Here is a 27,805-nt window from a genome sequence, read left to right as displayed (position 1 = left end):
GGATCCCCCCACTCAGCCTCCTGAATAGCTGGGGCCACAGGCGTGTGCCACCACACTGGCTAATTTTTGTATTTTTTGTAGAGACGGGGTTTTGCCCTGTTGCCCAGGCCGGTCTCGAACTTTTCAGCTCCTGCCTTGTCCTCCCAAAGAGCTAGGATTACAGGTTTGAGCCGTTACATCCGGCCTGACTTTCATCTTATAGACAATGGAGAATTATTAAAGGATTTTTCATCTAGTAAGTAACAGAGATTGTAGTGGTCTCCAGGGTGCATTAGAATGGAGAAGAGTGGTCTCCAGGATGCATTAGAATGGAGCCAAGTGACAACCATATAAAAAGTGACAAAGCCTGAGCCAACGTAGGACAGAGAGGGAAGAAAGGAGGTGACAAATTGGGTATGTGAGAGGTAGGTCATCATATCATGAAATTACCCAATAGCTCTTTCGTCAGTGAAGGTCCCATGTATTGCGTAAGATTACTGGAGCCTTTGCTGAACTCCAAAATTTGACCTCTGCACTGAGTTGTTTTAGGATCCAAAACATTATGTAGCAGGGAATGGAAAGTGTTTTATACAAATACTTTTTTAAATGTCCATAAATGTCTAATGTCTAATGCAGTGTACAGATTCATCATATGTCAGCAAATTAGTGCTGACCTTGTAGCCACAACACCCATCTCCTATCCCCATGCCAGGAATAGGCACAATCCTGGCTGGACTTTACCCAGCAGCGTAAGCGTAAGCTGAAATTCACCACCCTCGGTATACCCACAATCAAGGATTTTGAGTTGTACTTGAGATAAGGCCACTATGATGGTGGAATTGTTAGGGAAACAGGGATATAGGAGAGCCAGGGTGACATCATTTTCAAATCAATTCCATCTTAAAACTAGTAAGATGCATTCCTTGCCAGTCACGACCCATGGCCATAAGATGTTTACCACCAAGGAAACAGCTTAATAACGCCTGCAAGGACAAACTCCTGTGACAACAAAATGCCCAGATGTCCCAATATTGCAAAACGATATGTGCTTTTAAGGTGACTATAGTCATGCTTTGATGTACTTACGCACTAAAATGCCAAGGATAACTTTCTTTAAATCAACAAAGTAATAAATGTCATTTTTTCGGCTCACCCGCATGTAGACACAGCTTAGCTTTTACATAGATAAGATCCCTATATAAGAAGAGTTTAAAACAAAGATGGTGCATTCCTCGTCTTGCTTTCTGAGGACATTCTTGCTCTGTAACTGAGTAGCTTTCAGTAAACTATCTCTTCTCACTGTACTCTGCAACTCACTTTGAATTCCTTCCTGTGAGAGATCCGTGAACCCTCTCTTGAGGCCTGAATCTGGACCCTTTTTTCCGATTGAAATGTTTTCTCTAAACATATGCATTTCCTTTATGAATGAAGAAATCCTTCCATAGTTTAAGCCTTAGGAAAGTGAATGTCTCTAAGACAGTTTCCTTCTGTTTTTATTCATGTCATTAGAGAATTACATGATAGGGAGGTGAAGGCTTTCTCCTGAGTTTTCTGCAAAAAGAAAAGTTTTGTTACCACTTGCAATGGTGAAAGTCCCACAGCGAATGGGCACACAGTCCCACTAGCTATGTGACTGGGTGAGACACTTCACTGCTCCAGGTTACAAGCATCGGTTACGTAAAGTGAGCATTAGATCATTTCTGAGCAGGTTGACCATATAATTAACTTTCTAGAGTGAAAGTGGCTGCCTTTGAAATTACACCAAGACAAAAGGCATAAACTGGGACTATCCTGGAGAAACTGGAACATTTGGTCATCTCTCTCTAAGAAGCTTTGAAGCTCTAAAACTGTATAGTTCTCAGGTTCATTGTCTGCACCCAAATCCAACCCTTGAGATGGTCTTGATGTTATAAACTTCCCTTTGGGCAGGATATGCTTATTCTGTTTGGGGAATAGTTCAACTTAACAGAAATGTCCATCTATCCCTTAGCTACAGCAGAGGCAAATGCTGCTGGGGAATAGTCAGCTCTGCCATGTCTTATCTGAGTGAAATCCAACTCCAGACATAAGCTTCTCCCACAAGGGTTGATATTCAGGTCCTGAGAGAGAATACTTTTTCTCCACAACTGGGGACCTGGCTGATCATGAGCCAGTTCTCATTCTTTGTTGTTCTAGGAGTGATGTTCGCCAGGCATGGTGACTCACGCCTGCAGTCCCAGAACTTTGGGAGGCTGAGGTGGGAGGATTGCTTGAGCCCAGGAGTTTGAGACCAGCCCTACCAACACAGGGAGACCCTGTCTCGACAACAACAACAAACAAACAAACAAAAAGTTATTTAAATACCAAAACTTTTTTTAAAAGTGTTTAAAAAGATTGTAATGAAGACTGGTGCACATATATCATTGTCTTTCAATTGTGGCAATGACAATAACCATGATCCTTGCTATCAGTTTGCGTCTCATTGAAGGGATTACGGAAGTAGCCTATGAGCAGCTGTCTTTTTTACCTGCATATCGATGGCAGGAGTTGTAATTTTCAGTTTAGAGCTAACCTATTTCACTGATCAATATGTTCATTCAGCAAATATTTAATGACTATAAACCATGCATCAAACATTGTGTGGGAGACCCAGAATGAAGTGGGAAATACAAGTGAAATAAGTGGTTAATTGGTGATTACAATACATTATTATTGGTGGAATCGAAATCTCAACAAAACACTAGAAGAACACATATTTTGTGAGATAGTTGATTTCTGTCTTTAAATGGTTTTCCTGCCTACATCATTTAAAATTACCTCAATTCATGAAAATGCAGGGATATAGTTAACCATCTTGTCATCCAATTCTACTATGCTTTACAACCCAGAGGAGTTGGATTAAGATTGAATTTCTTGTTGGTGTTACTGGATTGACATGCAATGTAGTCACACCAAAGTGACATCATATATGTATAAATCCCCTCTTGCTGGAAAGAATCTCAGTCTCATCCATATTTTGTATCCCTCCTCATGAATTTCATTTATTTTCCTTCTCTGTTTGTTCACACACACAGTCACACATGTGGTGTCTTTCTGGGACACATATTCATCCCTGCCTTCTTCACTGTCTTACACGCTCACTGTCCTGGGTACATTCACATCTCTATCACTCACTCTGTCGAAGTCTCTTCCACACTGAGTTTCTCACTCTTAAATACACGTGACCTCAAGTTTGTAATTTCCTACAGATGCTCTCTGTCCCGGGGGACAAATTCTCTCTCCTTTGAGCACAGGGCCATTCTCCAACAGTCTCGCTTTCAAAGGCACACACCCACATCTGCAGGCACTCACGCTTTTGTCGACAGCCCCTCCCACACCTCAGGCGTCTCACTGGTGATCGGAGTAGGGACAGGAGACAGGATGGGTGGAGGAGATACCAGTAAGTGATCCGTCCTCCACCCACATTTTCTTTCTTAATTTGTTTTCTTGAATTTCTTTCTTCCTTTCTGGTAAGCAGGGAGAGAAATTGCTGAGTAGCATGGTAGGACTCTTGGCAAGTGTCATTGTCGTGCTAGGGATGCATGAAGGGGAGAAGGCATCACTTAGAGGGATATCACCGGAGGAGACAGAGAAACATTTCACTGTCCCCAAAGAGAAAGACCAGTCTCACTGAAGAGCTGCTCTTCTAAGAATTCTTACCACTGGGACATTTTGTTGACATAAGGCACTGTGTCTCTATGAGACAAAATGGGACTCTAGCAGAGAAAACATATCAAATCATTTGAAAGATTCTTGAGTATTGATTTATATCAGGGGTTGCCAAACATTCTCTAAAGGGCCACATAGTAAATATTTTAAGCTTTGAAGGCCATATGATCTCTGCTGCAATTCTCAACTTGGCCATTATAGGGTGAAAGTAGCCATAGACAATACATAAATCAATGTGTGTGGCTGCATTCCAATAAAACTTTATTTATAATGCTCATTCTTTAGAATGAATAAGTTTTTTGCCATTTACTAAAAGTTTCCATGGAGAGGAACAGTGTGAGTTGATAACCAAATTTTTTGAGGTCTTGCTTAGGCAGGGCTAATAAAAAGCTTTTTTTTTAAACTTTATTTAGGGCAGGCACAGTGGCTCATGCCTGTAATCCCAGCACTTTGGGAGGCTGAGGCAGGTGGATCCCCTGAGGTCAGGAGTTCACGACCAGCCTGGCCAACATGGCGAAACCCTGTCTCTACTAAAAATACAAAACTTAGCCGGGCGTGGCAGCACATGCCTGTAATCCCAGCTACTTGGGGGGCTGAGGCAATAGAATTGCTTGAACCTGGGAGGAGGAGATTACAGTGAGCCAAGATTGCTCTACTGTACTCCAGCCTGTGTAACAGAGCAAGACTCTGTCTCAAAAAACAAAACAAAACAAAACAAAAAAAACAACTTTATTTATAAAAACAGGCAATGGGCTGAATTTGAACCATGGCTCTAATTTGCAGACTCCCGATCTATGTAAATGACATCATGTTTTGCTCTATTTTTTTCTTTTTTTGTGATTATGATTTAACTTGAAAATGACTAGATAACTTTTTCATCAAATTTGGAAGATTGATTTATAATGGTCAGACATAAAAAACTGGATATATACTTTGAGAAAAAATTCCCTTTTGGTGAGCCATGATGAAAGATAACAGAGATAATTGTCTGACTGGTTCACCCGACACCTGTCATGGCCGCCTCCGAGGGCCGGGGAAGAATGAGTGCCAGGGTTCTGCTGTGGGCTGCCAGGGACACCTTGTGTAACAGACCCAGGAGCTCTTTAGGGTCCAGGGAGGCGTAGGCGCCAGTGACAACCAGGACATTTCAGGAGACAGGCTGACGTGCCCAGGGATGTGGTGAACGTGGTGTTTGTAGACCTGTCAGGCTGGCGGATCCAGTGAGCTGCAGAGTCGGAGGACAATATTCTCCACCTGACCCAATGCCATGGGGTGAACCTGGAAGGTGCCTGTGAAGCCTTCCTGGCATGCTCCACCTGCCATGTGCATGTGAGCAAAGACCTGGACCTTCTGCCTCCTCCCGAAGAGAGGGAAGACAGCATGCTAGACATGGCCTCCCTCCTCCGGGAGAACTCCCTGCTGGGCTGGCAGATCGTGCTGATGCTGGAGCTGGAAGGGGCAGAATTCAGTCTGCCCTAGAACGCCAGGAACTTCTACGTGGACTGCCACATCCCCAGGCCCCACTGACATGGACAGCCGGAACTTCCCGGATTGTCATGGCCTCAGGGCCAAGACTGAAGGAACAGCCAAGTGTCAGCCGAGCCCAGCTCAGAGCACGTACAGTCCTGAGAAAGACAGGAAGCCTCCAAGAAGGACAAAGTCCCCTGCTTGAGAGAGATCCCATGTCCAAGCTCTGGTGGGGACAAGGCCCCTAGTGGGGTGGTCTTCCCCAAACCCCTGAGAATAGAGTGTGAGTAGGGTAGAGTCAGATTGGAGCTGCAGTAAAACTATGTCATGGGCCTAAAAAAAAAAGAGAGAGAGAGAGATTATTTTCTAGAGTATGTAGTGACTGTATCACACAACAGGAACAGATAAACAGTTTATTCAGTTGTGAGCCATAGCTGGATTTTCATCAGCATCAGGCTGCCGCTTCTTAGGTAGGCAACTCTCTGTAGGATGCTCCTGGTGTAAAAGAATATAATGTGCCATGGGAACGAGCCCCAGGACAGAGGAGTTGGGATGTTGGGAGTGGGTGAGACATTGCCAGTGTGCAAAGCAAGATTGAGGAGCAACTGCGGGTCTACTTCTGACTCCAGCAATCGATGGTCCAACTAAGGTTTTTAATTTTTTTTCTGCTCTGGGAAAATTTCATCTGAAAGTATCTGCTTCTTGAGCCAACTAACTGTAGGGTACAGAGATGGACACTAGAGAACAAATGCACTAGAGATACACAATATAGGTAGTTTCAGATTTGCATGTTGTTCCACCCTTCATTAACTTTATTTTGCTCTTGAAATGCTATTTAAGTTTGGTAACCATTTCTTTTTCCTTTTATTGTTTCTTTTTTTGTTTTTTCGAGACGGAGTCTTGCTCTGTCACCCAGGCTGGAGTACAGTGGCACAATCTCGTCTCACTGCAAGCTCAGCCTCCCAGGTTCACGCCATTCTCTTGCTTCAGCCTCCCAAGTAGCTGGGACTGCAGGCGCCCGCCACCACGCTCGGCTAATTTTTTGTATTTTTAGTAGAGACAGGGTTTCACCATGTGAGCCAGGATGGTCTCCATCTCCTGACCTCATGATCCGCCCACCTCAGCCTCCCAAAGTGCTGGGATTACAGGCGTGAGCCACCGCGCCCGGCCAAGTTTGGTAACCATTTCTAAATAATAGAATAGAGTGAAGCTCTTTCAACGAATCGGGTAGCTATATGCATCATGAGATATTTAAACAATATGTTGTTAAATAAATGAGAAAAGCAGATTGCACAGAAGCCCTTATAGGAAAATCTCATATATGTGTGTGTCTGTGTGTACATACTTAGACACACATATGCATTTGCCTAGAAAAAAGTTCATAGAAATACTATACGAATTTTGAACAGTGATCATTTCTGGGCAGCATGGGACTACCAAGGAACTCTACTTTTTCCTTACCCATTTTTCTTTCTCTCTCTTTTCTCTTCCCCTACAGGAACAAGTATTAGAATTATAATTCAAAAGGGCAATGAGGATTTTTCCATTTAAAATATTTATGAAAAATTCAGTAGTTATGACTTCAATTCCAAAAGGAGGAATTATCCATATGCTGAGACTAGGGAAGAGAAAGTCTTACCCTACCGCGTCTTCTTTGCTGTTTCTGGATGGGTTATTTGGGGTACCGCACATTTTCCATGATGATTCAAAAAGTGTGTTTTATCAAGCAAAAGGATCACTTTCTCCTTGCAATATACATTAGCTGTGAATGAACAGGTGACTCATCATTTAATTAAGGGGGAAAACAGATAGATTTTGAAAGCAGTGTCCTGTGCAGTTTTAGGCAAATTACTTAAACTTTCTGAAAGCCTGCTTCCTGATTTCTGTAACAGGGTTAATAATACACACCTTCCAAATGTATGAGGATTAAATGACAGTATATGGAAAACACCTAGTCAAGCCTGACATCTGGTAAGTGCTAAAAAAAAAAAAGTTACTTTCTTTCCCATTCTCACTTTTTTTTTCTCCTCCAGCAACAGCTTTCCCAAATAAGAAGAAAAAGCCCCGGGCTATGCTGCCATCTTCAATAAGTCCCATTGCATATTCTTCCCCACATCCTAAGCCGTTTGCCTTCTCTTTCTTTCTCTGAGAAGGCAAATACCCAGACGGCAAGAATATACTGGAGTAGGAAACAGATGGCAATCCAGTCTGTGCTTTGAGTGGCCAATATAATTTTATTTTAAAATGAAACTCTAGAAATAACATTTGAAATAATCCAATTACTCTTGATAATACCATGTTTGAAAAGGAAATTTGAGTCAGGGAGGTCCTATTTTAGATCCTAAATTTGGCTTCCTGCGTGTAATAGAATTTCCCCATGATTCGCCGGTTTCCCACTGAATCACCACCCCCTCGCCAGGCGCTCCTATACCCAAAAGACTGCCAAGATTTATATAAAGTCTTGTTTCTTTCTATCAATGAAAGATTGCCATTTTGATGTGTGCATATTTCCTGATTCTCAGTTCTTTACACTTCACTGTCTTACGGTGTGCGTTGGCATGTCATACCTCCCTACCAGGGATGATGGGACTTTAATTGTAGACAAAGGTATTACTACCAATTATGTGATGTTTCTTACCAAAGGGGAGCAGTTTCAACCTTAGCATAGCCCAGACTGAACTTAGAAACTTCCCCAATAATCTTTTTCTCCCCTCTGTCTATTTTCTCTTGTGGTGGAATCACATTCCATCATGTCACACAGTCGCGAAGCAGAACATTGTCCTTTATTCCTCCTTTGCTTTTCCCCATGTCCAAACAGTCATCTAGTCCTCTCCATTCCTGCCACCAAGGCCCTAATCCAGGCCTTTATCCTCTCTTATTTGATCATTGCAAGACCAGCTTTCCAACTGGAGTCCTGGCTTCTAGCCTTTTTGACCTCAGATCCATCCTGCATTCATTCTGTAACCAAATGCAAATTTGATGATGACATTTTTTTTGTCTGTTTATGGGCGCTCATTGGCTCTGCAGGACCTATAGGATAAACTTTAACTGTTCTAATATAGCATTTAGGGCCCTTTGTAATACATTCCTAGATATATCTCCCGCCATTCTCTACTTCTAGTATTCCATTCCAGAAGCACTAAACTGACTCCAAATCGCTGCATACAGTATGATACCTCATGAATTCAGCTTTGGCTAATGGCTATTTCTTCCTTGCAATACATTTTATCTCCTCATTGGCTGATTCTCCTTGTTCTTTAAGACACAATGTAAGTATGATAGTTCTATGAAGCTTTACCAAACTCTTCTGGATAAACTTTCTAGTTTTGCATGCTTTTTAATATAACTTTTTCATTGCACTTACCAATTTGAATTAACACTATTTATGTACTTGTGTTCCAAATGATTCTGTTAGCTCCTTGAGGGGATATATTGCTTTATTATGGCACTGAAGTGTGTTACAGAGATTGAAAGACTGTAGACTTTAACAGGTACTTGTTGAATAAATGAATTAGTAAAAGAATTAATTCATGGGTAGTCTACTAGTTATTTATTGCTTCATAACAAATTACCGCAAAACTTAAAGAGATAAAACTACAAATATTTATTATCTTGCATAGTTTCTGTGAGTCAGGAATTCAGGAGGAGCTTAGCTGGGTGGTTCTGCTTCAGGGTGTCCCGGAAGGTAGTAGTCAAGCTGTCAACTGGGGTTACAGTAAACTGAGGGTTTGGCTGGACTGGAGCATCCAATTCCAAGCTCACCTGGGTGGCTGTCGGCAGGAGGTTTCAGTTCATTTCCACAGTGGGCACTCATGACACGGCAGCTGGCTTCCCCCCAGTAAGCGATCTAGGAGACAAAGAGAAAGTGCAATCAAGAGCAAGCTGTGGTGTCTCTTATAACTTAATTTCAGAAGTGACATGTCATCACTTCTGCCGTATTCTCTTGGACACACTGACCCACCCTGGCCCAATATGGAAGGGAGTTACACAGGGTATGAATATCAGAAAGTGGGGATCACTGGGGGTCACGTTGGAGGCTGGTTACTGCAGGCAAGTATTCTCAATGTTCCAAAAATCTTCCTAAGTAAATCTTCTCTTTTACCTACTTATAAGGCCATTTCTGCTCATACGAGTTATTCAAAGAACGAACAAGAGTGAATCATGCAGGGTTTGGACAAAGCCTCTCTAATTTCTGGAAGCTGTTTATTTTATAATTTTTTTTTTTAAGACAGTCTCACTCTGATGCCCAGGCTGGAGTGCAGTGCCACGATCTTGGCTTATGCTGCAGCCTCCCGAGTAGCTGGGACCACAGGTATGCACCATCAGGCCTGGCTAATTTTTGTATTTTTTGTAGAGACGGGGCTTTGCCATCTTGGCCAGGCTGGTCTCAAACTCCTGACCTCCAGTGATCTGCCTACCTCAGCCTCCCAAAGTGCTGGGATTACAGGCATGAGCCACCCTACCGGGTCTATTGATTTCATAATTAATGAGGAGAGAGAGAGAGAGAGAATTTTCTTGGTGAGGAAGATTAGAAGAGGGAGAGACACATTTCTATTAGCAGTATTGATTTAGTGGCACTGGATGGGTTGGTCCAACAATGAGGTATTTATTGTTACTGGTTCTAAGGGCTCACACTTGATATTTATGCAGTTTTGCAATTTATGGATATCTGACATATAATCCAAGAACACCCTGAATGAATGGACAGGCAAGAAATGACCACTGCAACTAGGTTGATTGTTATAATCAGGAAAGCGGGCAAGCAATGGAAATAACAACAACAAAAACAGCCCGGTGAGGTTCCTAAATCAATGACGCTCAACCCAGGGCTAGAAAGGAATTCAGTCAAGCACACAGCCAGGGGATACAGCTTGCAACAGGCTCTGCTGACAGCAGTTCTGCTAGTCCAGCTCCTTTGGCTTACTTGTGTGGTTAAAATATGAATTAGCCTCATTCATATATACCCATAAGGCAAAGGTTTGAAATGGCTTCTTTTTTTTCTGCCTTTTTTTTTTTTTTTGAGTTGGAGTCTCACTCTGTCGCTCAGGCTGGAGCGCAGTGGCGCGATCTCAGCTCACTGCAACCTCTGCCTCCCAGGTTCAAGCAATTCTCTGCCTCAGCCTCCCGAGTAGCTGGGATTACAGGCACCCACCACCACGCCCAGTTAATTTTTGTATTTTTAGTAGACATGGGGTTTCACCGTCTTGGCCAGAGTGGTCTTGAACTCCTGACCTCGTGATCCACCTGCCTCAGCCTCCCAGAGTGCTGGGATTACTGGCATGAGCCACCGCGCCCAGCCTGAAATGGCTTCTTAAAGGAAGATGCAGTTGCTCATGGACAATGGCGCCCCATTTCCTACGTTTCCAGCCTAAGCCTTCCTTCCTCCTCTAGACTCTCACTTTCTCTCTAGTCTTAATTCCCCTGTCAGGCTTATCTTTATCTTTCCAATCCCTTAATAGCTCTTAAATCTCGTCACTCAACAAAGCTATATTGTAGTGAGATATAAATGCCATCAATTTGATATGGGTGAATCTTCCCACATCAGAAGGTTTGCATAAATATCTCAAAGTATTTTCTTTTTCTGAACAATTCTAGATTTTAGGGAAACAGAAATCTCAGTTCATTTATCAGGTAGTTTCCCTCAACTCAAAAACCTCTGGTTATTTTGGAGAAAACGATTCATTTATTCATCTGATTAATTTACATATTCAGTGACCCAGATTTTTTTTTAAAAATCAGTATTATCTGATACCCACGAATTCAAGAACATTTTAAAAGACTTATAATGATGATTCTTAACAGTAGCTATAAATAGTTGCTTAATATGTGCCTCATTGTCTTCCACTGTAACATTCATTTATAAACACTGTGTCGACCAAGGCACTGTTTCTGGTAGGATCTAGGAAAACAAAAATGAATAAGGCATGATTTTTCTTTTATTTATGGAGTATCTCCTTTCTCCTTCCATAGTCTTTTAAAATATACATTTCTCCTCATTTGCTCACAAGGTAGATCTGAAAAAATGTACCAGAACAAGTATCATTTTAAAATATTAATTTTTAAATCTAGTGTGTTTCTGATGCCTGGAAGCGCCACAATCTGCAGCTCCACCCCTCATGTCAGTTCGTGTATACTTTCCAGGGGTCGGCTTAGAGGTTGATTTCTCCCTGGCTACACGCGTATTTCCCGTGCCTCACATTTCTAACAAGCGGTGGCACTCTCTCCTCCCACAGGAGGAGGAGATTTTTCATTCAATTGCTTTCTCTGTTCCTTACTGGCTTCCCTCCACAGGGGAAGTAACTTAGCTGGTTGAAAACTTCAGGATAAGGATGAGTGAGTGTGCAAATCTCCATCTCTGGCTTTCTCTTGTGTTACTAACCACCCACAAGCTACACCTGTTCTGGATTTCTACTTTCTTCAGGCAACAAGCCCAGCCCAGGGAGCACTAACGGTGTAGCATCTCTGTTTCGACTGAGTGGCTAAATGTAATCTGTGATGAGCAGGAGTTGGAAGTCATTTTGCCTTTGGGTCCAAGCCACTTTCTCTGAACCAATATCAGCAACAAGGCTGACATATTGAAACATATTTGATTTCTGTGTCTATTTTTCAATTGGTCCCTAACACTCCAGAGAAGCCCAGGTTCCCTTAGATTTTTCGGTTATACACTCTCATTACGTCCCAAGTCTTCATGACTCTCCTTTCACCATTCTTTTTCTTCTCCTTCTGCTATTCCCATTACACACATGTTGCATCTTTAGAAATTGTCCCACAGTTCTTGGATATTCTGTACTGTGTCTTCCTTTTTTTTTCTTTTTGCAGGTTTTTTTTTTTTTGCATTTTCATTTTGCAAGTTTCTATTGACATCTTGTTAAGCGCACTGATTGTTTCCTCAGCTGTCTCTAGTCTACTGATGAGCCCTAAGCTCACTGATTCTTTCCTCAGCTGTCTCTAGTCTACTGATGAGCCCTAAGCTCACTGATTCTTTCCTCAGCTGTCTCTAGTCTACTAATGAGCCCATGAAATGCATTCTTTTTTTTTTTTTTTTTTTTTTGAGATGGAGTTTCGCTCTTGTTGCCCAGGCTGGAGTGCAATGGCACGATCTCGGCTCACTGCAACCTCCACCTCCCGGGTTCAAGCTATTCTCCTGCCTCAGCCTCCCGAGTAGCTGGGATTACAGGTATGTACCACCACACCTGGCTAATTTTTGTATTTTTGGTAGAGATGAGGTTTCACCATGTTGACCAGGCTGGTCTTGAGCTCCTGACCTCAGGTGATCCACCTACCTTGGCCTCCCAAAGTGCTGGGATTACAGGCATGAGCCACCACACCTGTCGAAATGCATTCTTTATTTCCATTACACTTTTTGATTTGTGGCATTTCCTTTGGATTCTTTCTTAGAGTTTTCATTTTTCTGCTTACAGGTTACCTCCCTTTCTGCATGTTGTCCACTTTTTCTATTCAAGCCTTTAGCATATTAATCATAGTTATTTTACATTTCCAGTCAGATGATTCCAGAATGTCTCCCATATTGAATCTGGTCTGATGCTTGCATTGCCTCTTCAGATTGTTTTTTGCCTTTCAGCATACCTTGAAATTTGTTGTTGCAAGCTGGACATAATACACCTGGTAAGAGGAACAGAGGTAATGTGAGGCTTTGTGTTTTCATGCTTTTCCGGCTAGAGTTAGTCTATGCATATTGTTTCTTTAGCTCTGGTGTCAGAAGCTAAAATATCTTCCAGTGTCATTGTTTTTGTCTCCTCTGCTGGCTTTGGGTTTTTCTAGAGACTCTTTAAATAGAGTTTGAGGCTTCCAGTTATTTTAGCTGTATTCCTCTGTTATTACACTAGAGCCCTATTGATATGGTGGTAGGGTGAGGAGGATGGAAAATATTTTGTAGTCTTATGATTAGATCTCAGTCTTTTGGGGAGTCTGAGTCGGCTATTTTCTTTCCCCTATGTGGAAGTCTACAATGTACTAGATTTGAATATTTCCCTTGTTATAGCTTGGTTAAGCTTTGGTAAAAACTCCAGTCAGAGGCTCTGGTAAAATAGTTTTCCTTTGGCTGGGCACGGTGGCTCACGCCTATAATCCCAGCACTTTGGGAGGCTGAGGTGGGCAGATCACGAGGTTGGGAGTTCGAGACCAGCCTGGCCAATATGGTGAAACCCCATCTTTACTGAAAATACAAAAATTAGCCAGGCGTGGTAGCATGTGCCTGTAATCCCAGCTACTCGGGAGGCTGAGGCAGGAAAATCGCTTCAACCTGGGAGGTGGAGGTTGCAGTGAGCCGAGATGGCACCACTACACTCCAGCCTGGGCAACAGAGTGAGACTCTGACTCAAAAAAAAAAAAAGAAAAAGAAAAAGAAAAGAAAAGAAAATAGTTTTCCTTTGAGGGTAGTCCCCTTTTTCAGGGGAACAGAGGTGTCTGGTCATATTTCAAAATGGCCCCTCTTCTTCTCCTGCCAGAACTAGGAGAGGACTTCTTTTCAGATCATCACCGAAGAACCTGGCAGAGCTCCCAGAGATAAACCTCACAGAAGTGTGAGGGCTCCTTAAGACTGGGCCCCCTGGAAGCTTTAGGCCTCAAGTTAATCTACACTGAGCACCCGCCAATTCATTAATCACAGTTTTAAGTGTTCCTGCCATATTAGGTCTAGCTGTGGGGATTTGCCTGGAAAGCTGTGATTCTCTGTATCCACCTGTCTGTCTTTCTGGCTTTCAGGGCAGCAGTTTGCCCTGTTGCCTCAATTCTCTGATGGATCTAAGAAGAGTTGTTGATTTTAGTTTACTCAGCATTTTTTTTCTTGTTAGGAGGTTGGAAATAATGACTCCTAAGCTTCTTACATTTGGGAACAGAAACTGGAACTTCATTCAAGTTATGGAACTTTAACTTCTTTTGTGCTTCATTTTCTTAATCTGTAAAATGAGGATAACTGTAATATCTAACTCACAGGATTGATGTGATGCTTTAATCAGTTAAGTGATGTACAGTGATTGGAATGGACCTTGGCATGTAGTAAATTCACAATGAGTATTATTACTAAGAGGCACCAGGGCAGGGGCCAGATCTGTCTTGTTCATCACCGCTCCCCAGTGCATAGCAGGCCATGACTCAATGATCTGAAAGCCTGGCTAAAATATCAGTAGTCTCTCTCATATCACAGACTTTCTCTGGCTTGTAGAATTTTGGCACTCTACTCAAGTTTGTGGCCCTTTCACTCTGAATCACAAGCGTGTGGGGGTGATTCCCTGATTGAGGACAGGTGCATCTTAGCTACTTTTTGTGTATGTTCATTAGGGATGAGGGACTCACAAGTGACTAAAGAGACTTACATTGTGATATCATCTTATATTTCTCATGAATCCAATAGAATCTACGATACAGGTCTGAATCGGCTGTCAACCCACTGCATAGGATGATGGCTTCCATCATCAACTCTGTCATAAGTCCCTCTGGGATCTTTGGTTGATCTTTTTATCTTGCTGGTTTCTTATTTATCACCCGTAAAAAAGCAACATCACATCCTTCTTATGTGAATGTCTTGCCAGTCTAGGACATCATGGACATGACAGAGAACAAATCTAGAATTTCTTATCTGAATAAATTTGACCATGTCAGTGAGAGCACTTTATGACAGAGGAAACTGGGTAATCTCACAATTTCAATACCAATTATATAGTTTTGGCTTTACTTCATCTAGTGGTTAAAATCAGAAGTATTTATTTATTTTTCAATTTTATTTATTTTTATTGATATGTAATAGACGTACATATTTTCAAGGTACAGTGATAATTTAATACATCCATGTAATTTGCACAGATCAAACCAATGTACTTGAGATATCCATCACCCTAAGTATTTGTCTTCTCTTTCTGCAAGAAACATTCCAATTATTCTTTTCTAGCTATTTTGAAATATGCAATAGATCATTGTCAACTACAGCCACCTACTCATCTAACAATCGCTAGGTCTTCTTTCTTCTGTAGAACTCTGTATTTGTACTCATTCATCAACCTCTCCAATCAGCAGTATTTAAATTTAAATTGGGTCTTTGCTCCTTCTCCTCTCCTTCCTTAGTTTTGTTCTAGTTTCTTTAACAACTTATTTTCTCTTAGTCTTATGTCATCCAGTCTCCTCTATAAATGGAGGAGTCATTTTTTTTTTTTTTTTTTTTTAAGACAGAGTCTCGTTCTGTTGCCCAGGCTGGAGTGCAGTGGCGCCATCTCGGCTCACTGCAACCTCCACCTCCCGGGTTCACGCCTTTCTCCTGCCTTAGCCTCCCAAGTAGCTGGGACTACAGGTGCCCACCACCACGCCCGGCTAATTTTTTTTGTATTTTTAATAGAGACGGGGTTTCACCGTGTTGGACAGGATGGTCTTGATCTCCTGACCTTGTGATCTGCCCACCTCGGCCTCCCAAAGTGCTGGGATTATAGGCGTGAGCCACCACGCCCGGCATCTTCTATAACAAAGTCATCCACCTTCTATAAATGGAAAGAGTTGTCTGAAGTTACAGATTTTTGGTTTTGCAACTGTTGGCCTTTTGTTGGGATGCTTTCAAAATGGCAGACAAAATAAATGAACAAATGCAATTTATGCTTTTTTTAAAGACAGATTTTGCTCCTGTCAATTAACAAAACAAAATAAAAGAAAAACAAACTTCTACCCATAGAGGGTAGGAAAGGTTGGCTACAAGAAAAATAATTAGCACCTGCCAGACGTGGTGGCTCACGCCTGTAATCCTAGCACTTTGGGAGATCAAGGCAGGTGGATCACAAAGTCAGGAGTTCGAGGCCAGCCTGGCCAATATGGTGAAACCCTGTCTCTACTAAAAGTACAAGAATTAGCCAGGCATGGTGGCGCGTGCCTGTAGTCCCAGCTACTTGAGAGGCTGAGGCAGAAGAATTGCTTGAACCCAGGAGGCGGAGGTTGCAGTGAGCCAAGATTGCACCACTGTACTACAGCCTGGGAGACAGAGCAAACCTCCGTCTCAAAAAAAAAAAAAAAAAAAAAAAAAGAAGAAAAAGGAAAAGAATTAGCACTTATTCAGCATTTTATTCCATTTTCCTAATCTTACTGTTACTTATTCTAGAAACTAAGGTGGTTTCCAAAATCTTATAAACTTCAGTAATATCTCATGCAATAAACGGAGGAAAATTAAAAAGAGGAAAGAGAAAAGAAGTGAGAGCGTAACATGGAGGTTAAGACACAAAAGTAATCCATCAACAAGGGCCACAGATTGGCTATAAAGTTTCCAGTAGTAACTCCTAAAAGGAAAGCCTGATTAATCACAAACTTCATAATTAATAATCAGAAGAAAACAAATCAAATACTCTGAAGAAGCACAGCTGTTACAAACATTCCTAAGAGACTGGAATGAGATGTCTGCCCAGGATTATCCTAAAGATCGTCTGATGTGGTATAGCAAATCCTACCTGCAGCATCGTTCTTAGCATCAGTGTGTTGATGCAGGCCACAGAACTCTCTCTTGATACACCTCGCTCCCACTGGTGGTCTCACATGAACTAAAATTCAGTCAGTGCAATTCAGGCCAAGGTGATACAGCTCAGAATCCTTATCTTCTGGCAACCCTGCCTCCGTAAAGGGGTGAATTTCAGAGTAACCAGAGAAACGATTAAGTGTATAGTCTTTTTCTTTTTCTTTCTTTCTTTTTTTTTTTTTTTTTGAGACAGTCTTGCTCTGTCGCTCAGGCTGGAGTGCAGTGGCTTGATCTTGGCTCACTGCAACTTCCACCTCCGGGGTTCAAACGATTCTTCTGCCTCAGCCTCCCAAGTAGCTGGGACTACAGGTGCACACCACCATGCCCAGCTAATTTTTGTATTTTTAATAGAGATGGGGTTTCACCATATTGGCCAGGCTCATCTCAAACTCCTGACCTTGTGATCTACCTGCCTCAGCCTCCCAAAGTGCTGGGATTACAGGAGTGAGCCACTGTGCCCAGCCGTGTATAGTATTAAAACTACATACCTATCCTGAACATTGCTTCTCTCCATGGTTGTTTATAGATGTTGCGTGAGCTGAGATCTCTCAGGAGTCGGTTGAAATCAATGATGCCGTACCTAGTGACTAGTGACAATACAGTTGTCTCTGTACTCCTCACCTTATGCATATGTCTGTTGCCACCACCCCTGTAGAGAGCCACCTCTTCACACTTACTCTATTTCATTGGCTTTCTTGTGGGCATCTCTGCCTCCAACCTGTCTCACATACTCCTCCCAATGAGCCTCACAAAACTTCCCTTGATCAAGCCACTTCCTGTTTATAGTGCTTAAGTAGTTTCCCTATTGCTTGAATAATAAAACGCATCAATCTTATCTTAGTATTTAAGACCTCACCATTACAAACGTATCTATTGCATCTCCCTGCACAAATGTTTGAATCCTCTGAGAATAAATGCCACTGTTGGAAGTTTTCTTTGCATCACAGTGTTACTCATTCCCTCTTATGCTATCATGGCCTACAGAAAACATACCATGCCTTCAAATCTCATCTTAAAATACCATCTCCTCAGCCCAGCAACGGTGGCTCACGCCTGTAATCCCAGCAATTTGGCAGGCCGAGGCGGGTGGATCACGAGGTCAGGAGTTCAAGACCAGCCTGGCCAAGATGGTGAAATCCCGTCTCTACTAAAAATGCAAAAATTAGCGGGGCACGGTGGCGGGCGCCTGTAATTTCAGCTACTTGGGAGGCTGAGGCAGGAGAATCACTTGAACCCAGGTGGCAGAGCTTGCAGTGAGCCGAGATTGCACCACTGCACTCCAGCCTGGGCAATAGGGTGAGACTCCGTCACACACACAAAAAAACAAAACACCACCTACTCTATGGTATCTTCTGGATCCTGCTTCATGCTTTGCCCTCTGCATTCTTGTGTAGCGTGCACCTCTCAAGTGCTGATCTCACTCCAGTTTTCCTTTCATTTCAAGAGGTCTTTCCAAGTGCACTGTGCTCCAGCCACACTGGCTTACTTCCATCTACAGGAACACCGTGCTCCTTTGTGCCTTGAAGCCTTTGATCACTCTCCTCTCTCTCCTGCCAGGCAGGAGCTGTCTCAGTCCTTGAGGGATACCACACATAGGCCTCCTTTAATAAAGCTCATAGAAGCAGATGTCCCTCTTCATTCTTCGTCTTCACCCTGTGTGACTCTTTTCCTAATGTGTAATTCAAGATGTCATTTGTTTGCCTACTTATTACGTCTTACTCCTATAGATTGTGAATATCAAAAGGTAGGCTTGGGAGAAAGTTTTGTTCACTGAATGAATAACAGATATCATGCATGCTATTATATTAAAATGTTGAAACTGTTTTGTTTATTTTGTTCTGTTTTGTTTTGAGACGGAGTCTCACTCTGTCGCCCAGGCTGGAGTGCAGTGGCGTGATCTCGGCTCACTGCAAGCTCCGCCTCCCGGGTTCACGCCATTCTCCTGCCTCAGCCTCCCGAGTAGCTGGGACTACAGGCGCCCGCCACCACGCCCGGCTAATTTTTTTGTATTTTTAGTAGAGACAGAGTTTCACCATGTTAGCCAGGATGGTCTCGATCTCCTGACCTAGTGATCTGCCCACCTCGGCCTTCCAAAGTGTTGGGATTACAGGCGTGAGCCACCGCTCCCGGCTGAAATTGTTTTTATTAAGCATCACAACTCCTCTGTGTCTAGCCCAGTATGACAGATAGAAGATGACTGGTAAAGATGATTGTTGAATTTTGTTGACCGTGTGACTTGTTCCCCTTCATGATTTGTAAAACTCTTGAGGACAGCAGTGGTACTTTAAAAAAAAAAAAAGTTTTATTTTGAGACAGAATCTTGTTCTGTCACCCAGGCTGGAGTGCAGTGGTGTGATCATGGCTCACTGCAACCTTGAACTCCGGGGCTCAAGCAATCCTTCTGCCTCAGCCTTCCGAAAAGATAGGACTACAGGTGCACACCACCGCACCCAGCTGATTTTTAATTTTTTTAGAGATGGGGGGTCTCACTGTGTTGCCAGGGCTGGTCTCAAGCTCCTGCCCTCAAACAGTACTCCCTCCTGGGCCTTCTAAAGTTGAGATTACAGGTGTGAGCCACTGCACCCACCCAGTAGTACTTTTTTTTTTTTTGAGATGGAGTTTCTCTCTTTGTTGCCCAGGCTGGAGTGCAGTGTGGCATGATCTCGGCTCACTGCAACCTTTGCCTCCTGGGTTCAAGCGATTCTCCTGTCTCAGCCTGCCGAGTAGCTGGGATTATAGGTGGCCACCACCACGCCCTGCTAATTTTTTTTTTTTTTTTTTTTTGTATTTTTAGTAGAGACGGGGTTTCACCATGTTGGCCAGGCTGGTCTCGAACTCCTGACCTCAGGTGATCAGCCCGCCTCGGCCTCCCAAAGTGCTGGGATTACAGGTGTGAGTCACTGCACCTGGCCCCCAGTGGTACTTTTTATGCTGTTCTATATAACACAACTTTCACAAAATGGCACACATTATAGTGCATATTATTTTTATACAATCAATGGATAGAACATGGGATTACGGAAGACACTTAGCTTTTATTTCTTCCGAGAAACTAGTAGATCAAATACATATAATTGAAATTATGATATTTTAGGACAGATTATCATAGCGAGTAATTATACTATCACATATAATTAAAGCAACAAATTATAATGCACTATAAATAATAGGCATGTTTATAGAACTCTGTATATATTTTTGGCAATTACTTTAGTTTGCAATGCTGTCAGACCAGTCATTCTCATTTACTTCTAAAAGGAGCATGTTGCCATTTCTACTCTCTCTTTTCTGGGATCCAGAGAGTATTATACTTATTGGCTATATATATCATACCCACAAAAGTGTTTCTATAAAAGGTGTTATTTTGGTTATTGCAAGGTCCAAATTTGAACAGCAGCATGGTTAGTAGATCAGTAAAATGATGTATTGGAAAGAGCTTTTCCTTCAGCTTATAACTGAAGTAGCTTTAAGTTGTGGCTTCACAAAAGACACGTTTTGTTTTTGTTTTTTGGGGGAAACGTACAATTTTGTTACAAGCATATATCGCATAGTGGTCAAGTCAGGGCTTTTAAGGTATGGATCATGCAAATAACACATTGTACCCATCAACTAATTTCTCATAATCCTCCCCCTTCCACCCCTTCACCCTTCTGAGTCTCCATCGTCTGTCATTCCACTCTCTACATGCATGTGTACACATTTTTTTAGCACCCACTTAGAGTGAGAACAGGTGATGTGTTACTTTCTGTGCCTGACTTGTTTCACTTAAGACAATGACCTCCAGTCCCTCCATGTTGTTGCAAAATACATGATTCCATTCTTTTTTATGGCTCGATAGCATTCCATTGTATGCTATCCAGCCATATGTGGTATATATACCACATTTTCTTTATCCATTCATCTGCTGATGGACATTTATTGTAAATAGTGCTGTGATAAACAAGGGAATGCAGATATCTCCTCCATATACAGAATTCCTTTATTTTGTATGTATGTCCAGCAGTGAGATGTATGAATCACTTGGTAGTTCTATTTTGAGTTTTTTGAGGAACCTCCATACTGTTTTACCATAACGGCTGTACTAATTAACATTCCCACTGACAGTGTATAAGAGTTCTTGTTTCTCCACGTCCTCATTGGCATTTGATATTTTTTGTCTTTTTGATAATAGCCATTTTAACTGGGGTGAGATGATATCTTATTGCGGTTTTGATTTGCATTTCTCTTAGTAGTGAGATTGAGCATTTATTCACATACTTGTTGGTCATTTCTATGTCTTCTTTTAAGAAATGTCTATTCAAATCCTTTGTTCACTTTTTATTTTTCTATTGTTTTTATTTTTAATTTTTATTTCAGTAGGTTTTGGAGGTACAGGTGGTTTTTGATTACACTGATAAGTTCTTTTAGTGGTGGTTTCTGAGATTTTAGTGCACCAGTCATCCAAGCAGTGTACACTGCACCCCATATGTAGTCTTTTATCCCTCACCCCTCCCAACCTTTCCCCAGAGCCCCCAAAGTTCATTATGTGATTCTTATTCCTTTGCAGCCTCATAGCTTAGCTCCCTCTTGTAGGTGAGAACATACAATATTTAGTTTTCCATTCCTGAGTTACTTCTCTTAGAATGATGGCCTCCAACTCCATCCAAGTTGCTGCAAAAGATATTATTTTACTCCTTCTAATGGCTGAGTAGTATTCCATCATGTATATAAACCACATTTTCTTTATTCATTGGTTGATGGGCACTTAGGCTGGTTCCACATCTTTGCAATTGCAAATTGCGCTGCTATAAACATGCATGTGCGAGTGTCGTTTCCATACAATGAATTCTTTTCCTTTGGGTACATACCCAGTAGTGGGATTTTAGATCGAAGGGTAGTTCTACTTTTAGTTCTTTAAGGAATCTCTATACTGTTTTCCATAGTGGTTGTACTAACTTACATTCCCACCATCACTGTTCCCTTTTCCTTTTTTTTCTTTTCTTTTTTTTTTTTTTTTTTTTTTTTTGAGACAGTTTCAGTCTTGTTGCCCAGGCTGGAGTGCAGTGGGCGACTCGGCTCACTGTAACCTCCACCTCCCAGGTTCAAGTGATTCTCCTGCCTCAGCCTGCTGAGTAGCTGGGATTACGGGCACCTGTCACCACGCCCAGCTAATTTTTTGTATGTTTAGTAAAGACAGGGTTTCGCCATGTTGGTCAGGCTGGTCTCAAACTCCTGACCTCAGGTGATCCGCCCACCTCGGCCTCCCAAAGTGCTGGGATTACAGGTGTGAGCCACCACGCCCGGCCTAAGTGTTCCCTTTTCACCACATCCATGTCAACATCTATAATAGACAAGTTTTGACCCCTAGAAAATAACCTGGCTCTTTTCAACCACATTTCCCTTCTCCGTCTCTCTTAAGGTTGTAGAGAAGACTACAATAATAAATTATTAGGAAAACTTCAAAATAGGAAAATAAATTATGATTTTCTAACAATCTTCCCAATAATCAGAAACAAACCAATTTATATGGCTTCAGAAGTAACTCAATTATGTGCATGTTCATTTCTCACCTGAAGACATAGCTATTATCTGCTTAGGTCTTTTTACTCAAATCTTGCCTCTGGCAATATGTTTAGCCTAATACCTCCACTTTAAAGCAATTAATTCGAGGTTTTTTCTTTTTTTCTTTTTTTCTTTTTTGAGTTGGAATCTTGCTTTTGTCACCCAGGCTGGAGTGAAATGGCCCGATCTCAGCTCACTGCAACCTCTGCCTCCTGCGTTGAAGTAATTCTCCTGCCTCAGCCTCCCAAGTAGCTGGGATTACAGGCACCTGCCACCATACCTGGCCAATTTTTTGTAGTTTTAGTAGAGATGGGGTTTCACCATGTTGGTCAGGCTGGTCTCAAACTCCTGACCTCAGGTGATCCACCCGCCTCGGCCTCCCAAAGTGCTGGGATTACAGGCGTGAGCCATCATGCCTGGCCAAATAATTCTATTATTAGATTAAAAAATCAACTCCTCTGTTTTCATGTCTAGTGGACTCCATTCTTAGCCCATCAAATGCACATGGAGCAATGGTTTAATCTGCAAACTAAAAATCTGCTTGATTTAAAAAAATAACTTTGTGATATGACCATTATTCAAAAGAGTCTGCAAATATCAGATGTGTGGTTCAAGCTCTAGTCAAGTGAAGTGAGTAATTTTCAGTCACTTGTCCAGCAGTTGAGCCAGGAGATAGTAAATATTTATAGGTTTATCCTGGGGTGCTGGCTAATGGAGTGCCTGCACTGCCTTACAGAGCAAATAAACAAGGATCTTCTGCAATGTTTAAACCCGTCCAGTATTTCTCAGCCAGCTTCTCTCTTTCCTCTTCACAATGATTATATACCACTCATTTCCAACCACATTTTGATTGTCCTGCTGTTAAATTATAACAATTAATTTACAGGGAACAAGGATTGTTTTCTTTTTCTCTCAACCACATGTTTAGATTAGATGAGCCAATGTGTTTATACCATTTTTTGCTCCTTACTTTGCTTATTTCATCTCAATAGGTCACCACAATGTTTGCTTTTGTTCATTAAGCTTTTTGAACATCATGCAAAACATTGTAACAGACAAGAATTTAAACAGTAGAATATATAAACTGATCAAGTCATTTCATCTGAGATCAAATATCTAGCTTTCAAGAGGCTTGAATTTGAGAGACAATGGATTTTATGAGATTCTGAGAACTCACAGAGTTTAACTTCCTGTTTAAATACTTCATTGATTATGTTAATAAAATCGTGTCTGTTGCAAGGATATTATAACCATGTGTCTTGTTTGTTTATTTTATTTTTTTAAAGTTTATGTGTGAGTCTTCAATACTAATCCTACAATTTTACAGCTGGGAGTGATCTAAGAATTCATCTTTCTAGTCCAAACTTCTTATTTTACAGATAAGGAAACCAAGGTTCTGGGAGGTTGTAAGGGCCATAACTTGGACTTAGAGACTGTTAGTGACAATGTGGTATGTTTTTCCAAAATGAGCCTCTTAGCTTTTCTGATAATATTTAAGTCTTTGGCCTCGTGAGCACTGGATTCATCATTTCAAAATAATGGGGGATGGAGAGGAAATGTTATTAATATATACTTTTAAAAATCCCTAAAGCATGGTGTTTAACCTTCTTTTGGTCATAAATTGCTTTGAGAATCTGTTGAAAACTCAAACCCTCTTGATTAAAAAAAACTCACATACACTCAGAAATTCACAATCAATTTTATAGAATCCATAGACTCCTGAACCCTTAATTCTAGATTCATTTATGTGTTAACGAACATTTATCAGAACAATGGTTGCCTAATTATATTTCTATATTTCAATCAATTTAGATAATCAATCACAGTTGAAATAATGTGGTTATTCAATAAATGATATGATTTATTTATACATAAAGATGTATGAATACTATGAAGATGATTATAATTGTTATAAAGTAAAATGACTTACAATAAGAGTAAAATTAACACAAGCTGCAAAATATTGTTTTTGATTCCTATTATATCACTGTCAAAAATAATGCAACTCTTCCTATAAATTTCTTCCTTTTTTTTTTTTTTGAGACAGAGTCTTGCTTTGTCGCCCAGGTTGGATTGCAGTGTCGCGATCTTGGCTCACTGCAACTACCGCCTCCTGGGTACAAGCGATTCTCTTGCTTCAGCCTCCCGAGTAGCTGGGATTACAGGTGCACACCACCATGCCCAGCTAAGTTTTTGTATTTTTAGTAGAGACGGGGGTCTCATCATGTTGGCCAGGCTGATCTTGAACTCCTGACCTCAAGTGATCCACATACCTCGGCCTCCCAAAGTGTTGGGATTACAGGCGTGAGCCACCACACCCAGCCAATTTCTTTTCTTTTCATTTATTTATTTATGTAGTTAGTTAGTTAGTTTTTGAGACAGAGCCGCATTCATCCCCCCAGGCTGGAGTGCAGTGGCGCTACCTCGGTTCACTGCCACCTCCTCCTCCTGGGTTCAAGTGACTCTCCTGCCTCACCTACCTGTGTAGCTGGAATCACAGGCATGCACCACTGGCTAATTTTTGCATTTTTAGTAGAGACAGGGTTTTACCATGTTGGCCAGGGTGGTCTTGAACTCCTGACCTCAAGTGGTCTGTCCACGTTGGCCTCTCAAAGTGCTGGGATTACAGGCCACTGCGCCTGGCCCTCTTTCTTATCAATTTGAATTCATTCATGTAAACGGGTTTTGTTTGACATAATGGGATGCTTTATAGATAAGACAGAATATAGATTCTGGAGATTCCCTTCCATGTATCTGAGAAATTTCAATAGCAAATGCCGTTCCTATGCACTGAGGTATAGGAGTGCAACCGTAGATCATAGTAAGGTGTCATCTGCTCTCCAGTGGCTAAAATGAAGCTGTTACCAGGTTGTGTGGAGACTTCTTTTGAGGTTGGGAGGTTGGCTTGAATTTTTCATAGTGAGGCTATTTCTATCAAGTTTGCATTGATCAAATATTCGTGCTACAAATATCAGCTGTGGTATTGGTATTGTCAGGGCAGTTATGAGGGAAAACGTTTACACTTAAAGATAGGAAGAGAGGGCCAGGCACAGTGGCTCATGCCTGTAATCTCAGCACTTTGGGAGGCTGAGGTGGGCAGATCATCTGAGGTCAGGAGTTCAAGACTCGCCTGGCCAACATGGTGAAACCCCATCTCTACTAAAAATACAAAAAATTAGCCGGGTGCCGTCATGGGTGCCTGTAATCCCAGCTATGCAGGAGGCTGAGGCAGAAGAATCACTTGAACAGGAGGTGAAGGTTGCAGTGAGCCGAGATGTGCCACTGCACTCCAGCCTGGATGACAAGAGCGAGACTCTCAAAAAAAAACAGGAAGAGAGGCCTTAGGTCAAAAGGACCTAAATTAGCAGTCTGTAATCCAGCTGCTCCTGATGGTCATCCCATCAAGATGCCAAAGAAGAGGGACAAATTAGCATACCAAAAAAATACAATTCTGAATGGAATTGCTACCTGAAGAATCAACCACATTAAATTAATTGAAAAATGCCTAATTAAAAAACATGCATTTGGGAGGCCAAGGTGGGTGGATCACTTGAAGCCAGGAGTTTGGGACCAGCCTGGCCAACACGGCAAAACCCCGTCTCTACTAAAAATGCCAAAAATTAGCTGGGCGTAGTTTAGCAGCTGTATGCTTTTTATTTTTTATTTTTATTTATTTATTTTTTTGGAGACAGAGTCTCACTCTATCACCCAGGCTGGAGTGCGGTGGCATCTCAGCTCACTGCAACCTCCACCTCCTGGGTACAAGCAATTCTCGTGCCTCAGCCTCCACACGCCTGTAGTCCCAAGCTACTTAGGAGGCTGAGGCATGAGAATTGCTTGTACCCGGGAGGTGGAGGTTGCAGTGAGCTGAGATGCCACTGCACTCCAGCCTGGGTGATAGAGCGAGACTCTGTCTCCAAAAAAAAAATAAATAAAAATAAAAAATAAAAAGCATGCAGATGCTAGAGTTATTCCACCAAAACAGACCAAGACTGATTGCCTGAAATTAGGTCGGGAAACATTTTATTTCTCTTTTTTAAAAACAATTAATTATTTTTTTAAATGGACACATTGTAATTATGCACATTTATGAAGTACAACTTGATGTTTTGATACATATATATTATGTATAATGATCAAATTAGGGTACTTAGTACGTTCATCATCTCATGCATTTATCATTCCTTTTTGGTGAGAACATTCAAAAGCCTCTCTTCTAGCTCTCTGGTAATATGCTGTCTCTTCTCTCAGTTCCTTTCTTTCTCCCTACACCCAAACAGGGACTCTCAGAGGAGAAGTAGGCAGAAAGATGAAGGCAGAGGCGGTATCAGTGCATTAGGTTGCCTTGCAGGGGAAGGCCTCCCATGCAAAGAGCAAGAAGTAGATGAAGGAAAATGTTGACGGATGTACTTTTTGAGAATTATGGTTGTTAAGTACTTCGTGTTCTCTCAGGTCACCAGGCAACGTAATAGAAGATCCGCTGTCATTCCAGCTGAATGAAAGTTTTTCAGAGTTTGGAGTTGGTTGAGAGATTCTCACATCAACCCACCTTCCCTCAAAATAGAGGAAAAGTGGATTCCACCAGAATCAACATGAATAGAATGAGCCGAGAGTAATCCAGGCAGGCCATTGACTTTGAAATGGTGAGATCTTTTGTCATTCTAGAGTTAAAGGGGATGAAACAGGGGGGATATGTGATAAAATGCTATAGGGTCAGGGACCAGAACTATTAGCGTCTCTCTTTTTCTTTTTCTTTCTTTTTTTTTTTTTTTTGTTTTGAGACGGAGTCTCACTCTGTCGCCCAAGCTGGAATGCAGTGGCACGATCTCGGCTCACTGCAACCTCCGCCTCCTGGGTTCAAGTGATTCTCCTGTCTCGCCCTCCCGAGTAGCTGGGACTACAGGCACGTGCCACCGCACCCAGATGATTTTTTAAAATTTTTAGCAGAGACGGGGTTTCACCGTGTTAGCCAGGATGGTCTCGATCTCCTGACCTCGTGATCCGCCTGCCTTGGCCTCCCAAAGTGCTGGAATTACAGGCGTGAGCCACCGCACCTGGCAACTATTAGCATCTTAAGGAATTTGATTAAGAGGTGACCTCGGAACAGGCCTTACTCCAGGTCCAGGAAAAGTTTTTGGAAAACTGCTGACAGTTTGGCAGAATGTAAGAAGATACAACCTGTATGTAACAGAAGCAGAAAGCCATAAGGAGAGAGTGATTTAAAATGAGCAGTTGCAGAATAGGATTAAAAAGCTAGGTGAGAGTACTAAGAGAGACAAGAAACTGAAGGTCCAATATTGGATTGAAATTTACATTGCAGAGAGAAAGACAGAAATGAGACTCCACAGAAACAAATCAATGTTGCAGAGGACAAGCTTTTCCCTTCCATGAAGCAGAGAAAAATAAAATGTATGAAAATGATGAAAGAGAAGACGTTGTGAGACAGAGTACAGGGAGATAGCCAGGAATTTTGAGAGGCCCTGAGGAAAATGCGCCCCTGTACCCCAAATTATAAACAGTACTCAAAGACGTATTTGAGGAAATCATCTAACGTGATTGAAATCTACGTATGTAGACTTTTCAGTCTGACTATGTTTCTAGGAAAAAAATACATAAGAGAAACACTCT

General features: G+C 41.8%; 1 long non-coding RNA gene, 1 other non-coding gene and 1 pseudogene across 3 annotated transcripts; all 3 read left to right on the top strand.

Annotated features, from left to right (window-relative positions):
* Nucleotides 1-338: 338 nt before the first annotated feature.
* LOC107974298 (uncharacterized) lies at nt 339-27,805 on the top strand. Of its 2 annotated transcripts, XR_002943164.2 has the most exons (4): nt 345-404; nt 7,026-7,104; nt 26,630-26,820; nt 27,498-27,708. It is a non-coding gene; the product is annotated as an uncharacterized LOC107974298 (long non-coding RNA). The 2 variants fall into 2 exon arrangements; XR_002943166.3 differs by lacking the exon at nt 7,026-7,104 and having other exon boundaries at nt 339-404; nt 27,498-27,805.
* LOC112206954 (U5 spliceosomal RNA) lies at nt 3,933-4,047 on the top strand. The gene has a single exon (XR_002941426.1). It is a non-coding gene; the product is annotated as a U5 spliceosomal RNA (small nuclear RNA).
* On the top strand, nt 4,680-5,193 carry LOC112208651 (ferredoxin-2, mitochondrial-like; annotated as a pseudogene).

The sequence above is a fragment of the Pan troglodytes genome, chromosome 1, assembly GCF_028858775.2.
Source record: "Pan troglodytes isolate AG18354 chromosome 1, NHGRI_mPanTro3-v2.0_pri, whole genome shotgun sequence".
Taxonomy (NCBI): Eukaryota; Metazoa; Chordata; class Mammalia; order Primates; family Hominidae; genus Pan; species Pan troglodytes.
The sequence above is the reverse complement of the archived record's forward strand: the minus strand, read 5'-3'. Positions and strand labels throughout refer to the sequence as shown.